Source organism: Schistocerca serialis, chromosome 9, assembly GCF_023864345.2.
Source record: "Schistocerca serialis cubense isolate TAMUIC-IGC-003099 chromosome 9, iqSchSeri2.2, whole genome shotgun sequence".
Classification (NCBI taxonomy): domain Eukaryota; kingdom Metazoa; phylum Arthropoda; class Insecta; order Orthoptera; family Acrididae; genus Schistocerca; species Schistocerca serialis.
In genome coordinates, this window is record NC_064646.1 from 224,283,594 (window position 1) to 224,300,128 (window position 16,535).

Consider the following 16,535-nt stretch of genomic DNA (forward strand, 5'->3'; position numbering starts at 1 on the left):
AAAAATCCTCTGAAACGTGAACTTGCCAAAAACATATTGTTACTGATTCCGGAAATTTCTTCGTATTGGTTCGTGCAAATGGCGTACAACTCCTGTTAGTACTCATTGGCCATGCCGCCGCCGGCCAAAGTGGCCGTGCGGTTAAAGGCGCTGCAGTCTGGAACCGCAAGACCGCTACGGTCGCAGGTTCGAATCCTGCCTCGGGCATGGATGTTTGTGATGTCTTTAGGTTAGTTAGGTTTAACTAGTTCTAAGTTCTAGGGGACTAATGACCTCAGCAGTTGAGTCCCATAGTGCTCAGAGCCATTTGAACCATTTGAGCCATGCGGCCTGGTGTCAACTTCCATTACACTACAGCGTTGACATCGAAGGACACAGAAATTCGATCAAACTGACTACATGCTTGAATTACAAAATGATGCGTATATCACTTTTAAACTCACATGGGAAGTATTTTATTTTATTTTTTAAATGTAATCTACACCAGTTGAAAATGTTAAAATGTTGACGTGCACTACTTCAAGATCTAATAAAATCGGTAATTTTTGTATAGAAGGCTGTGGATTGCTGTGTTATAAAGGTCATGTCCAGAAGAGGATGGGCACCAGGTTGAGGAAGTTGAAACAAAGTTTGAGAGACAAGAAACTTTCTGATGGTAAAACTATAAGAGACAGGGTGGTAGACAAAATGATTGATGAACTACAGCAGTACTATGGGATGGCCACTAGAAATAATACTGAGGATTTGTTGAAAATGAAGCAGCCAGTATGGGCTACCTTCTTCCACAGACTGTCAACTGATGAATAACCAGTACACCACCTTTGCCTGTTATATCAATCAGTAAAGCCAGGTCTGAACTGCATTATTCAAAACAAACAGGAAAATGTTAAGGCATTTTTATAACAGAAAGAGGAAACTATAAAGGAGACAGTAGTAATGTATTTAGGCGTGGCGAGAGGAGCCACAGACCAGGAAGCAGGCTGGGTGGCTGACGCCAGGCAGATGGGCAGCTGGCAGCTGTGCTTGACAATGAGCTATGAACTATCAACTATAAAGACGTAAAGAGGGCTCTGTGTTTTGACAACGGGGTTGGAATTAAAGTTAATAAGGTGACAGCACTTCTGGTAAGGGAGAGAGCGTGGGACGAGAGGGAGAAAGGGAGATGGCCTTCTGATGGGGACAGCACTACGTCATGAGAAGCCAACACAGGGCTTAGGACGCAGTGTGTGACAATATTAAAAGAGGCGTCTCTACTCCTCCACCTAGCCTCTGAAGAATCACTGAAGAGTAGTGCACAATGACAACCAATAAGGGGGGAAGTAGCCCTCGACATTACGTCAAGGCAATAACGAAGGGGAAAAGGATACAAAATTCGGCAGCAAGACGCTCCGAAAGAGAGGTAATCGGAGAAGAGTCAGAGGACACTCAGAGGAGAGTTAGACGCTGTCTAGGCGCGAGGAAGCGGTAGGCCGTCCGAAGATAGACTGCAGGAGTCGATATGCAGTAGCTGTGGGACTTTGAATTTTCGTGTGGGTCTCATTCTAAGAGTAGACGGAACGGCAATGGTATTACGCCGTCTCTGTATCTGACTTGGCTGCTCATAGGAAACGTCTCAGCCAGAGCAGTAGGGTACATTTTCAAATAAACTTTCTTTTTTATTTTGAGCTTTTCCTCATTACAGAGGCTTATCTCTAACATAATAATTTACTCGGAAATTACTACACATACAATAAACGTTCTTAAACTGTATTTTCAAAATATTCCTCCAGGTGTTTCGATATTGTGTGTCCTCTTCCTCTGCGCCTATTCTCCTAATTGTGTGCTGTACATTTCGGAGCCAGGTGGTCATTGGTCGCCCTCTTCTTCTTCTCCCCTCCGGTTCCCACTCCAGTATCAATTTTGGTATTCTGGCTTCCTGCATTCGTCGTACATGCCCGCACTACTGTAATTTCTTCCTATCCATTACGTCATAAATTCTTTCTTTTATTTCCATTCTCTTTATTATTTCGGTGTTCCTTATCTTCTCTTTCCTGGAGATTCTTGCCAATCTTCTCCAGAAGTCCATCTCTAGAGCTTGTAATTTTTTAATGTGCTACAGGTTAATTGTGCAGGTCTCCATACAGAACCACACTCTCTAAATGGAATGTATATTAATTTTTTAGTTCTACTCATTACATTCCTGCTCCATGAGACTGAGTTTAGCATCGAAATGACCTTACATCCGCTACTAATTCTTTTATTGATTTCTGACTCTGATTTTTTCTCGATTTCTAAAATGGATCCCAAATAACAAAAAGTGTTTATCTTTTTGATTTTCATTTCTTCAATGTATAGCTCATCTGAATTATTAGTTAAGTATTCTGTTTTTTGGTAATTAATCTTCAAACCTCAAGTCTTGTATGCTACTGCTAGTTGACTGCACATATAGTTAGCATCCTCCCCATCTTGTGCTACGACTACTTGATCGTCAGCAAACAATAAATTATGTAGGTAAACTCCATCTCTTATTTCTAATCCCATACTTTTACATTTACATGTTCTAAGGCTAATATCTATATAGGTTTTAAATGACTATGGTGACATGGGACAGCCCTGTAAGAGGCCTTTGTTTGTTCTAAATTTCTGTGAAAGTTTGTTACCAACTTTCACTTGGCAAATGTTATCTTTATACATCTGTTGTATTATTTTAACCAAGGAAGGGTTTATCTGCCTGCCTTTTGCTACTTTTACACCAGATATTGTCATTTCCTAGCCAGGTCAAAGTCTCCCTCTCACTAAGGCCAACCAGCTAAATTGTGGCTTCGAACCGTGTCGTTGAATCTCAGGCAAAACCCACGCTTGGGATGCGACAGCCCTCTTGGTCCTGATTCGTGGTGCAATTACTGCAATGCCCAGTACTCAAACAGTTCATACAGCCATAAACATTCCATCCCAGCAGTAGTCATGGATGTCATAAAACCTATTTACAGAGACCTGGCAAGTCCTGAATTACTGAAGAAGTGTCTGCATGGTCAGACTCAAAATCCCTAGGAGTCGTTTAATAATCTTATATGGACTCGCTTACCAGAAAATGTTTTTGTTGGAATGAAGACGCTAAAGTGGGGGGTCAGTGATGCTGTTATTGCTTTTAATGATGCCAACACTGGTAGGGTGAAAGTGCTACAGAATATGGGAATTAATCCTGGAACAAACTGTATCATGAACGGGTAGAAAAGGTTCGCATTGATCAAGCAGAGTATGCAGCACAGTTGGCCACTAAGGAGTCTAGTAAGAAGAAAAGAAGAAGCAACTTAGAAAAAGATCAAGAGGATGAGGTACAGTATGGTGCAGGGTGCTTCTGAGTGTCTAAAAATAAAAAATTAAGCATATATTGAGTTACAGTCTTTTGAAACTTTAGAAGCCGTTCCTGAAAATTTACTTTTTCTGTTGCATTTTTCTGTAAATCTCAGAAACCACTTCAAATAGGGAGTAATAATATACACATCCTGAGTCTACTGAACTAAAAGAAGAACAAAATGTTATGTATTATTAAAATTATTTTGTATGACGTAGAAAAAAGTACACAAAATTTTAATGGTGTAATTAAAAAATTGTATTCCGAAAGTAGTGGCTGAAATACAATTATTGTAGATCAGTAGACTCAGAACATACAGTTTAATTTCATGTCAATGGCTATAGTGGTTCCTGAAATACACTGATATACATGGAAGCCAAGTCACTAACATTGTCGGGATAGGGCGTTCCATCTCCCCTTAAGGAGATCAGATTAGCAGACAGGCTCATTAGCAAAGACAATGTGTTTCCTTTAAGCAAGATGTGTAACTTCATTTTAACATGTATCGTTTCACATAGCTTACGACAGACGTTTTGGCAGTTGCCTCGCATGCAACATGTCACCCGTTTCAGCATTCACAACCAATGGAATGCTAAGACATCACCGGCAGTTCTGTTGCATATTCCACGAGAGCTGTTTAGAATACACAGGGGCAATGGCACACACAAATTGTAGCGCTTACGCCCCACGTCGACACACATTTTACTGGGTGTCATCATACAGCGTAGAAAGACTTACACCGCTGTAAGCAAGCAAACAGTTTAGACCGGCAACAATCCGCATCACATAAAACGACGGATTGTCACGAAGCATGGGAACGGACATACTAGTAGAAACCGTGTCTTACTGGATTGCACAGAGAATACGGTGATTCTCACTGTGAGGCAACGCAGAATCGGCTGAATAAAATGAACAATCAGGAACATGCGCTGTGCAAACAGATGTCAAACAATGAAGCTGGCTCACTGCCCAGTCGTGGACTAGTTTTTGGAGAGGTACCACGTCCTGAGGCCCCATTTACACAGGCTACATTTTATCCCAATCGACTACTCGTGGCAAGTGAATCCTCTGCCGCATCCTTGGCATTATATTCCTCTACTGAATCTCCCCTGTCGTGACTGGCCCGTTTTGTTTGTAAGTCAGCGCCAAAATTGCGTGTGTTGTAAAGATATCCTGCTATGCAGTTTGGCACCTGAGTGGTGAAAGCGAGTTTATGAGGTACCACACTTTTTACGCAAAAAATATCGAGATATAGTAGCAGAATGTAGAGACAAGTGACAATAATAGATTATTAATGACAAAAACAAAATTCATAGTGGATGGTCTAGACAAATGTCGTGGGTATATTCTCCACATTCCTGGGATCTGAAAGAAGAGGAGACATGTTGTCCAAAGTTTTCCGAACATCTACATTTATCTACTCGAGAAACTATTTATTCAAACAATATTCAGAAAGCAGTAAATAGTGCCTTTTTAACATTACTCTTCGTATTTTGTTTTCTTTATAAAGGCCAAAAACACCAAAAATTATTTTTCTCTTTACCGAATCTTGACTTATGCAAGCATGTGAAATGTACCGACAACGCATAATCGATTTTGACAAGAAATGCGCTCTTTTGAAACAAGCGTAATACCATGCACGAACTGTGGCAAGTGGCACATAAATTTTTCGTTCTGACATCCGCTATTATAGCTTATCTGTCTTGAGCTGACTGCAGTGTAATTAAAAAGAATTACACCAGACGCGTTTCGCTTTTATTTATAAAGCATCTTCTGCGGCATTCTGTAAATTGGATACATACTTTTGTACATTTATTTTTCGATTCTTCGATTCTTTTAGGCTGAAAACTGCGTTTTCTTTATGAAGTTAGTCTGTAAGCTACTTACGGTGTTTCTTTACATAGTCTGCACCTTCCCCTCTTGCTGGCCGTGGTTAATGTCGACATGCTTCATTTCACATCTGCAGTTTTTGGCATTTTGCGTTGTTTCCTGCGCTGCACTATTTATAATTGACTTTCATAACTGTTTTTATTCATCACTGCTACAGTGTTTATGCCTATTCGTTTGTTTTCGTAAATGTTGTGTTACGAACCTATGAAATGATTTTGTGTGTGTGTGCGTGTGTGTGTGTGTGTGTGTGTGTGTGTGTGTGTGTGTGAGAGAGAGAGAGAGAGAGAGAGATAGTGAAATTGTCTTGTATGTAGATAGTGATGTGAGATGGGTGGTGTTTTTTTTTAAGGGGGGCGGGGAGAATGACAGGGATGGCCTGGACAGTGATTATGGGATAGATCTGGGAGAAAATGGTAGTGGTAAATGGAGCCTTTGCTTATATTTGTACTTTTAATGTTATATTAAGTGGTCAATTAGTTTAAAGAGTGTGTGGTTTGCCAAGTTCATCTGATTATTTATGAGTTGTTTCTTTTCTGTTATGGTTTTTTTGGATGTGGTAGTTCTCTTGTAAGGTGAGGAGCTTACAGACTAACTTCATAAAGAAAACGCTGTTTTTAACCTAAAAGAATCAAAAAATAAATATGCAAACGTATGCATCAAATTTACGGAATGCCACAGACGATACTTTATAAATAAAAGCGAAACGCGTCTGGTGAAATTCTTTTTAATTACATTGCAGTCAGCTCAAGACAGTTAATCTATAATAACGGATGTTAACAGCTGCTGCGGAAGATCGACACACAAACGAACGTATTTCGTTCTGACGCTTGCCCTACTTCTCAGCTGGCAGAGGGTTTTTTTCCTCTGCTCTATGAAGGATAATGATGTTTTTATTAAAGTCATTAGCAGAATGCTGGTATTCTCTTAAGTGAGCAATTAGTACTGACAGGAAACTGATAAAATATATACATTTCTCATCTCTCAATAACACCGAAAATGCAAAAATAAATAATGTGATAATTAGAAAGTAATGCGTTGTAGTGTTAAAGAGGAACCGATTAAAAGAATGTAAGGACAGTGGAAGAAACAAACATTCTTTTAATCGGAAGAAACAATCTCTGCAAAGTATAGCTATGAAGTAGGTCAAGTACTTTCAGAAAATACAAGAATTTTGCTAATGACGTAAATAAGAACGTCCTTGTTACTCATAAAGCCAGATAATTAAACGTTCTACAAGAAATTAAAATATACACCTATGTAACGAAAGACAAGGACAGCATACTTAATGAACGAACAGAGTTACCGGATAAGATCTATACACAAAATTCCATCAATGTTTTAACCAAATAAGTTTGGTTTTGAGTCCGTTCATACCCTGCATGAAAAATTCTCTAGTTTGAAGTGGTATTTTGGGATATTTTGCAATTGTATTCCTTTTGTATATTCTACCATCATATACTAATTGTCGAAATACTGTATTCACATATATGAATGCATGTCAAATATGTGAATAAATATGATCTTAGAAATAACAAATGATTTCTAATATAGACTCTTTGACCTGTCAGTTCTATGTTTACACTACGTGACACTTACGTCATAAACAAGGGTCAGACGTGATCAAGAACTGTCACTGCTTAAGATCTGACAGCAGTAACATGTACAACAACCCGTATACTGTGATATAAGAGGGATTTAATGTCCTATCTTATTAACATAGACATGACTGTAATTGGGTTCTAGGATTCTACGTGGTTTTTTGCTTCCTAGATACACACCAAGCTGTACACCCTAAAGAAGTTGTAACGGACACGCACGTCATTGCAATACAGACACTCACTGTAAGTAGACTTATATTTCTGCAAAAGTATACAGAGTTACCATGTTCTAGAAATTGATGTACATACAACTGTTCGTTCTTCTGTATCAGATGGCATTGATGATGGGTTATAAACCCAAATACCGGTTTGACAAATAATCATTTCAAGTGCAGTTCACAGCTACGGAACTACAGAGTAACAAGTATTTATTTGTGTGTTGGGTAAACTTGGCTTTCATACTTTCATCGTTGCATGTACTGATTGCTGCTCTGTTAATTGTAAATTACTCAGTGTTCAACTGGTATATTTCTAGTAACGCGTTTGGATAATCAGAAGGAAATGGTTATCGTAAAATCTGAAGACAGTAAACGTTATTGTGAAGTTACGTTTTTCCTAATATTGCAATTAGTAAATTACTTTTGATTTTGAATTACTGAAAAGTGTTCCATGTCGTGTTAATTAACTTTTAAACATTTTATAACATCTTGCGTTTTGCACTCGTGCGTTCATCGACCGTTGTCGCCTACAATGGTTTCAATAATTGTTACCTAAATTCAAATTTTGAACCAACATAGTTTCATAACGTTTTTCCTTAAACGACTAGTAGCCATATTATTTCATCAGCGTCTACAGCGTTGTTAAATTTCTAGTTCATTATTAATAATATTTTCCTTAACTAATTAAAATCCATCAAAGCAGTTATACACCTTTTGTTATCAGTCGTTATTAGTGCAATATGTTTCGTAGGCTTATAACGTTCAACAGTATACTTATCTGCATTCTGACGGTACAAATTCTTCGGAACTAGTGTGTTTTCCGAAAATTACAGAACATTAGATTCATGTGTCATCAACTGACGATGAGTGAGAGTAGTCCATTATCTCCTAAACGGGAATATCTTAACCATAGGTCGTTCACAGGCACGCATCAGCTGTGACACTACGTCTGGTCAAGACAATAATGCTGCCGCTCGTAATCTAAAGACTGACAGCTTCCCAAACGTGGTGGAAAATTGACGACAAACTTTAGGTCCTCGGTATAAACATTTGACAATGAAAATAGCAACACACAATCAGCGCACAGTACTGCACACAGCAAGAGGAGCCACGAGAAATCATGCAAGTTTGAACCCCGATTTAAATCAAAAAGTGCAGGTAAAAAAGTGACGATCTTGCTAAAATCGTGCTGTTGTTGTGGTCTTCAGTCCTGAGACTGGTTTGATGCAGCTCTCCATGCTACTCTATCCTGTGCAAGCTTTTTCATCTCCCAGTACCTACTGCAACCTGCATCCTTCTGAATCTGCTTAGTGTATTCATCTCTTGGTCTCCCTCTACGATTTTTACCCTCCACGCTGCCCTCCAATACTAAATTGGTAATCTCTTGATGCCTCAGAACATGTCCTACCAACCGATCCCTTCTTCTGGTCAAGTTGTGCCACAAACTTCTCTTCTCCCCAATCCTATTCAATACTTCCTCATTAGTTATGTGATCTACCCATCTAATCTTCAGCATTCTTCTGTAGCACCACATTTCGAAAGCTTCTATTCTCGTCTTGTCCAAACTATTTATCGTCCATGTTTCACTTCCATACATGGCTACACTCCATACAAATACTTTCAGAAATGACTTCCTGACACTTAAATCAATACTGGATGTTAACAAATTTCTCTTCTTCAGAAACGCTTTCCTTGCCATTGCCAGCCTACATTTTATGTCCTCTCTACTTCGACCATCATCAGTTATTTTACTCCCCAAATAGCAAAACTCCTTTACTACTTTAAGTGCCTCATTTCCTAATCTAATTCCCTCAGCATCACCCGACTTAATTAGACTACATTCCATTATCCTTGTTTTGCTTTTGTTGATGTTCATCTTATATCCTCCTTTCAAGACACTGTCCATTCCATTCAACAGCTCTTCCAAGTCCTTTGCTGTCTCTGACAGAATTACAATGTCATCGGCGAACCTCAAAGTTTTTATTTCTTCTCCATGAATTTTAATACCTACTCCGAATTTTTCTTTTGTTTCCTTTACTGCTTGCTCAATATACAGATTGAACAACATCGGGGAGAGGCTACAACCCTGTCTTACTCCCTTCCCAACCACTGCTTCCCTTTCATGTCCCTCGACTCTTATAACTGCCATCTGCTTTCTGTACAAATTGTAAATAGCCTTTCGCTCCCTGTATTTTACCCCTGCCACCTTTAGAATTTGAAAGAGAGTATTCCAGTCAACGTTGTCAAAAGCTTTCTCTAAGTCTACAAATGCTAGAAACGTAGGTTTGCCTTTCCTTAATCTTTCTTCTAAGATTAGTCGTAAGGTCAGTATTGCCTCACGTGTTCCAGTGTTTCTACGGAATCCAAACTGATCTTCCCCGAGGTTGGCTTCTACTAGTTTTTCCATTCGTCTGTAAAGAATTCGCGTTAGTATTTTGCAGCTGTGACTTATTAAGCTGATAGTTCGGTAATTTTCACATCTTTCAACACCTGCTTTCTTTCGGATTGGAATTATTATATTCTTCTTGAAGTCTGAGGGTATTTCGCCTGTTTCATACATCTTGCTCACCAGATGGTAGAGTTTTGTCAGGACTGGCTCTCCCACGGCCGTCAGTAGTTCCAATGGAATATTGTCTACTCCGGGGCCCTTGTTTCGACTCAGGTCTTTCAGTGCTCTGTCAAACTCTTCACGCAGTATCATATCTCCCATTTCATCTTCATCTACATCCTCTTCCATTTCCATAATATTGTCCTCAAGTACATTGCCCTTGTATAGACCCTCTATATACTCCTTCCACCTTTCTGCTTTCCCTTCTTTGCTTAGAACTGGGTTTCCATCTGAGCTCTTGATATTCATACAAGTCGTTCTCTTATCTCCAAAAGTCTCTTTAATTTTCCTGTAGGCGGTATCTATCTTCGTGCTATGTGGTCAAAAATATCCAGTGTATCGTCAGAGATGGCATGTGCCGTTACTGTAACGGCGAAATGCGTCAGGGAAGCGAGTCATATGCACTGAGGAACGAGGGCCGAGACTAGTTAATATGACAACAAAATTCGTAGTGCTGCTAATTCATACAGCCTGTGCGTTACAGGAAAACCATGCCAAGAACTTCACATTGGTATTTTTAAATTGTTTCGTCTACCCTTTGATGAGGCCCCTATAAATTGTCCTGGTGTGCCTTCAAACTGTGTTATGGAAAAGACTTTCGTGTAGGAAGAAGCTGTGCTTTGGCCATGGAAGTGAACGTCCATGAAAGAACGGCTTGGAAAGCGTATCGTGCCGTACAAAAAAATAGAGAGGAAATGTTAGCTTCCAAACGACGAGGGGCGATCAATAAGTAATGCAAAACATTTTTTTTTTCTGAAAGGAGGTTGGTTTTAGTCAGGATTCCAATACACCTTATTACTCTCCACTCTTTCGGCTACAAAACCTTATTTTTGGACAATCTCCGTTCAGTGAGACGACCCCACGCCACCTTATTGGGAAGGTCTACGCTCGCATGGTCCCGTTAGCTGAGTGATCACCGCGTCGGAATGCCACGCCAAGGAACCCGGGTTCGATCCTCGACTGGGGCAGGAGATTTTCTCCGCCCAGGGACTGGGTGCTGTGTTGTCCTTATCATCATTTCATCCTCATCTTTGACGCACAAGTCGCCCAACGTGGCGTCGAATGCAATAAATACTTCGGCGGCGGAACTTCCCCGAATGGGGGACTCCCGGCCCACATTGCCGTACGGTCATTTCCACCACTGTGCTGGTTGACGTCGAAGCCAGCACCTTGCTACATCGCTAACTTCCTCATCATCCAGTCGTGCACCGAGGTGTTTGATTGTGATCCGTCGATCACCTCGAATGAGAGTGCCCGCATGTTCGGACATCGCAGGAGTCACATCTGTGTGCGGCCGGCCAGCACGCAGAGGATGGGACAGTTTTACGTGACCTTGCTGTAATGATGACAGACACCTCGTCCAACGACTCATAGTTCTTTTGTTCACTGCCAGATCTCCGTAGACACCCGGCAATCGTCCGTGAATATCTGCGATGCTCTGGTTTTCCACCAAAAGAATCTCAATGACAGCTCTCTGAACGTAACGCACCCGCTTGCAGGCGCCATTGTCAAGGCTACGTACAGCGCCGCCAGCTATCGGAACTTCTTGAAACTATAGGGACTGAAGCGGGAATATGTCAAGATGTCTCACAACAAATTTAGCATTTTTTACAACCGAAATTTCCGCGAAAGGATTGTGTTACAATATTTATTGAACGCTCCGCATACATGTGTGAGAAATTCTGGAAAAATATAAATGAACGCACTGGTTATCAAGAGAATCATAGTACACAATAATAAATCAGACGGAACCAATGAGAGGCTTGCATGGATAAAATTTAAGAACTCCGCCATCTGCGAGAAACCCGACCAACTTGACACTACAGAATGTCGTTTTCTGTATGAAGAGACTCGCGATATATGGGCTACATGCCAACAAATGACTGCACTTTTCAACGACTTAACCAGAGTTTCTTCGCACTCATCGTGGTCACCGTCACTAACGTAAAACCATTTCCGCAGTCCAAAAGACGGGCAATTTCGTGATTACTGACCGTGACGGCTCACGCCAAAATACACACACACACACACACACACACACACACACACACACAATCAAATTAGAAATGGATAGAACAACGGACTGGCGTACTCAGAACCAACGTCCTAAGGACGGTCATATCTTGCAGCCAGTGAGTATAAGTTCGTTTGTGTAGGTTTACGGAACACAGCGTCACCCAGGGTGCCACCCTATTTTCTCCGCACCAACATGTCCACGAATGGTATTTTGCCGTTTATCTAAATCTCTGTCGTACACTTGACGTTTGAATGAAGAGAATTTAGATGCTGCAGAAGTACATTCAGTGATGCAGTGCCGTGGGACCAGATTGCAAAGATGACATCTACGTATCGTCAAACTCACGTAGGTTTTAATTCCGGCCAACAAAAGTGCTCTCTCTTCAAAATCTTCCATAAAAAGATTACCCACAATCGACGAAAAGAGACCACCCACTGCGACATCGTCAGTCTGTTCAAAGTATTGATCACTGAATGAGAAATAGATTGAGGTGAGCACGTATTTAGCCACATCAACAAGTTCTCCTTCTACTTTCCCACGAATGTGCAACAGTGATAACTGCAATGGCACTCGAGGAAAAATGAGAGCAAATCAAAACTCACGACAATATCTGATAGTGCAAATCGTAAGTTCTTGAGCCGACAAACGAGGCTTTAAAAAAAATGGTTCAAATGGCTCTGAGCACTATGGGACTTGACTACTGAGGTCATCAGGCCCCTAGAACTTAGAACTACTTAAACCTAACTAACCTAAGGACATCACACACATCCATGCCCGAGGCAGGATTCGAGCCTGCGACCGTAGCGGTCACGCGGTTCCAAACTGACACGCTTAGAACCGCACGGCCACACAGGCCGGCGAGGCTTTAAGCATTGCGGATGGGGTACTCACATTTTCCTACCAATGGGCTCCGTTGCACTGCCACATATTTTGCCACATTGTGTATTGGCGCTCACAATTGGTCGAAGTGCCACGCTGTCGTGAGTCGTATCCAATCTGTGTAGCCTGGCAGAAATGGGAACCTGCGTACGACGTTTCTTGGACACATTATCGGATATTGTGCTGTTGAGAAGCTCTAAAGGTATCATTGTATTTTAGTCGTGGTGTCCTTATTTAGAACACGAGATGCAGAATCTTCCAACAGCTGGTTCATCTTGGTTAAGTATATCGGTCTGGCGCCTTCACGCCTGCGCGTTTTCTACTTAGACTGGCACAAATATGAGGCTTCAGTCATAGCTAAGGAATGTGTTCGCCGCACCTGAAGATGTAGATCAGTTGCCCCGCTGAAATACTCGTACTGTGGGGATTTCGCAGAGACATCCGACGTCTCATCCGAACACCATTTCTACAACTAGTCTGTCGGGAAAGCCTCAAGCAACTAATTAAATGAGGTACAAAGTGGGATTGTAATGAATGCGAAGAAACATACTGACACATACTCATTTATGAGCATTACTACTACAGATTTAAAAAGTTTTCAATATTATTAATGCTTTTCGAGCGAAAAATATGTACTCAAGAAACAAAAAAAAGTACTTGTATGCGAGCGAAGCAGAAACGGCCCGCATTCAAGTCTCATAAATGAGATTCCTTAGAAGAATGTTGCAGAAATTATGACAACATTAGAAACAGGGATTTCAGGATAGAAATGTAGCCTAGGAAATAAAATTCGATACACAGAAAAAATTGAAATGAGTGCATTACAAGAATGACGAGCAACCTTTTATCCATGTAATTTAAAATCTACAAGCCAAGAGGGTAAAGAAGTCTGAACAAATGAAGTTAGCTATGAGTACAATAACAAAACATTTAGGAGCATAAAATGAAGTGAATGATGAAGTGGAAACAAAGTATTCTGTATGCGCGGGAGCTAACACGCGTACAATTATTTTAGCACCAGCAAATTCTTATAACAAGGACGCTAAAATAGGGCAGATGAGGAGCCAAAAATGTGTCGGTACGAATAGAGGGAACTCAAAACAAATTATTTTCACTTTCTTTGATCCAGCAAATTACGATTTTCAAAAACTGATCATGTAAAACGTGTGTTTACGATCATCCACTAGATGTCCGCCCCTGGTAGCTGAGTGGTCAGTGCGACGGAATGTCATGCCTAACGGCCCGAGTTCGATTCCCGGCTGGGTCGGAGATTTTCTCCGCTCAGGTACTGTGTGTTGTGTTGTCCTTATCATCATCATCATTTCCTCCCCATCGAAACGCAAGTCGCCGACGTGGCGTCAACTTGCAGGACTTGCACCAGGCGAACGGTCTACCTGACGGGAGGCCCTAGCCACACGGCATTTGCATTTACCTCTCCACTGGACGACATGATGCTACGAATTACCTTATAATTCTGGTGCGCCACAAAGGTCGGCAATGATGATATTGAGTGATGAAGATATTTTATAAAAATAAATAAAACAGATATACACGCTTACGTTTTCGGAACGGAATCTGCATCCGTACTTTGCAAAGCAATGCGAATTGTATGGAAGAGCGTACTGCCCTTTGTCAAATGGGTTGCGGTTCCTTCCCGTTCCATTCATGTATGGAACATGGGGGGAATGATTGCTTCAGTTCTCTGTGCATACGGCCCAGTCACCCTGTGTTACGAGCCAACGTGAAGTAACACTCACAAACGGCAAGGGGCAGCGCTAGCAGGCTGTACAAAGAGTGTTTGGGAGACGCGAAAAATACTGCTGTCGTTGTCGTAAGTCGAAATGGACATCATAATCGGCTTTCGGGCCAAAGGTGGAAGCATTTCCGAAGTGGCTGAGTTTGTAAACCGCTCGCATGCCGCAGTGGTTAAAATATACAGTGCATGGAAAAATGGCGCTATGCGAAGCCGGCTCTGAGATAAATGTGATGCACCACGGGTGACAGGGGTGAACGAGAAAGGCGGAGATGTCCACGGGCGAATAGGTGTACAACTGTTGAGCAAGTTATCACCCAGGTCAACCAAGGGACTACCTACAGTGTCACTCCAACGAGCGTTCAGCTGACGTTGCTGTAAATGGGCGCCTGCTTCATGCATCCATGCTGACTGCTGTCCATTGGTGACAAAGGCTAGAATTTGCACGCCACTACCATAAATGAACGTTCTATGACTGGCGACAGGTGGTTTTCTCAGCTGAATCACGTTCAATGCTCCATCAGAGAGATGGCCATCGGGGCGCTTGCGACTTGAAATGTCTGACAACCAACAGCACAATCGTCGGAAGGCACCAGGCCGGAGAGTATTTCCGGGGTGATCTTGTCATTCTGAAAAGCGCAATGGGCCAACACACACACACACACACAGATGTATATATATTCTTGGGGACCACGTTCACCCCGACATGCAATTTGTTTTACCTCGTCCAGGACAATACAACATGTAACACGGCTCGCAATGTACGTGCGTGTTTCGAGGAGCACCAGGATGTTTGCCGTGCACCCCTGGCTACCAACTCTCTGGATTTAATCCAATTCAGAATCTGTTGGACAACAGCGACGGGCTGTTCGCGCCGCGGATCCTCAACCGTGTAACCTAGCGCAGCTGTCCACGGCACTGGAGTCGGACATCCCTGGTCGTACTTTCAAGAACCTCACTGATTCTGAAAGAACAGGTACCATCGGTGACCATGCAACTTTCGGACATGTCCGAATGAACAGATACCATCGGTGCCCACGCAGCTCTCTTAGAATGAAATGATAATTAAATCTAGACCCTAGGCTGTCGACAGGCTTTGATATACATCAACGGGGACAGTTGAAAATGTGTGCCCCGACCGGGGCTCGAACCCGGGATCTCCTGCTTACGTGGCAGACGCTCTATCCATCTGAGCTACCGAGGGCACAGAGGAGAGTGCGACTACAGGGATTTATTCCTTGCACGCTCCCCGTGAGACCCACATTCATAACTTAATGTCCACACACTACATTCGTAGTGACCCTGCCCATTATACTCATTACTCGCGGCAGACAATCTTATCCAGTCCGGTAAGGGTTCAGGCAATGCGTGTCCATCCAGCACAGAAGAAAAAGGTCAATGGCCGGTTAGCCTTAACTATATGAAGATGGTATTTGTTTTTTCGGACATGTCGCACTATCCTCTGTGCCCTCGGTGGCTCATATGGACAGAGCGTCTGCCATGTAAGCAGGAGATCCCGGGTTCGAGTCCCGGTCGGACATTTTCAGCTGTCCCTGTTGATGTACATCAACGCCTGTCGACAGATTGGGGTGTTGATTTAATTATCATTTCCATGATTCTCTTCCTGCACATCTCGCAGTGATCCGTGCTGCAAAAGGTGGTTATTCAGGTTTTCGGCGGGTGGTCACATTAATGTGACATCACAGTGTATTATAATCTTGCCGTCAATTTGAAAGGGTCCTATAGTCCCCTTTCATTATCACTTTATTTGCTTTCCAGTGCACTTTGCATCCTACAGAACACTTCAGGTGCTTTCGTTGCTAAATCTCGTACTTGAGAAGACTGAACTTTCATTCAATCTAGCCGTAACCTGTTTCTTTCTACGATTTGCAAGCATCATATGGCTGTTATGTTGGTTCTTTTGAGACTTGCAAATCCGTCTCTAACGCCATTATAAGTCTTCCATGTTTTTATATGTAACCCATCTCACGACTAAGATTCCATAAAATGTTTATCCCTTGTTCTCCTATTCCAAAACTCACTGGCATGCGTGAGTGAATGAATGTGGGTGTGTTTCATTTTGCTGTACTGTGGTTTAGACTGCTGCAGAGAGTCAGCAGTAGTCTTACAGAATGGCTAGCCCTTGCTGTTTTAGGTAGACAAAGAGGTTTGTTCCCTTTGTGTGAAAGTTTTTCTGTTGCGTTTTCCTCCTCTGGGCATATACCGGATGATCAAAAA

The 16,535-nt window shown here is 41.9% G+C and overlaps 1 non-coding gene across 1 annotated transcript; it reads right to left on the minus strand.

The window, feature by feature from the left end:
• Positions 1-15,427: 15,427 nt before the first annotated feature.
• Positions 15,428-15,502, minus strand: Trnat-cgu (transfer RNA threonine (anticodon CGU)). The gene has a single exon. It is a non-coding gene; the product is annotated as a tRNA-Thr (tRNA).
• Positions 15,503-16,535: the final 1,033 nt, after the last annotated feature.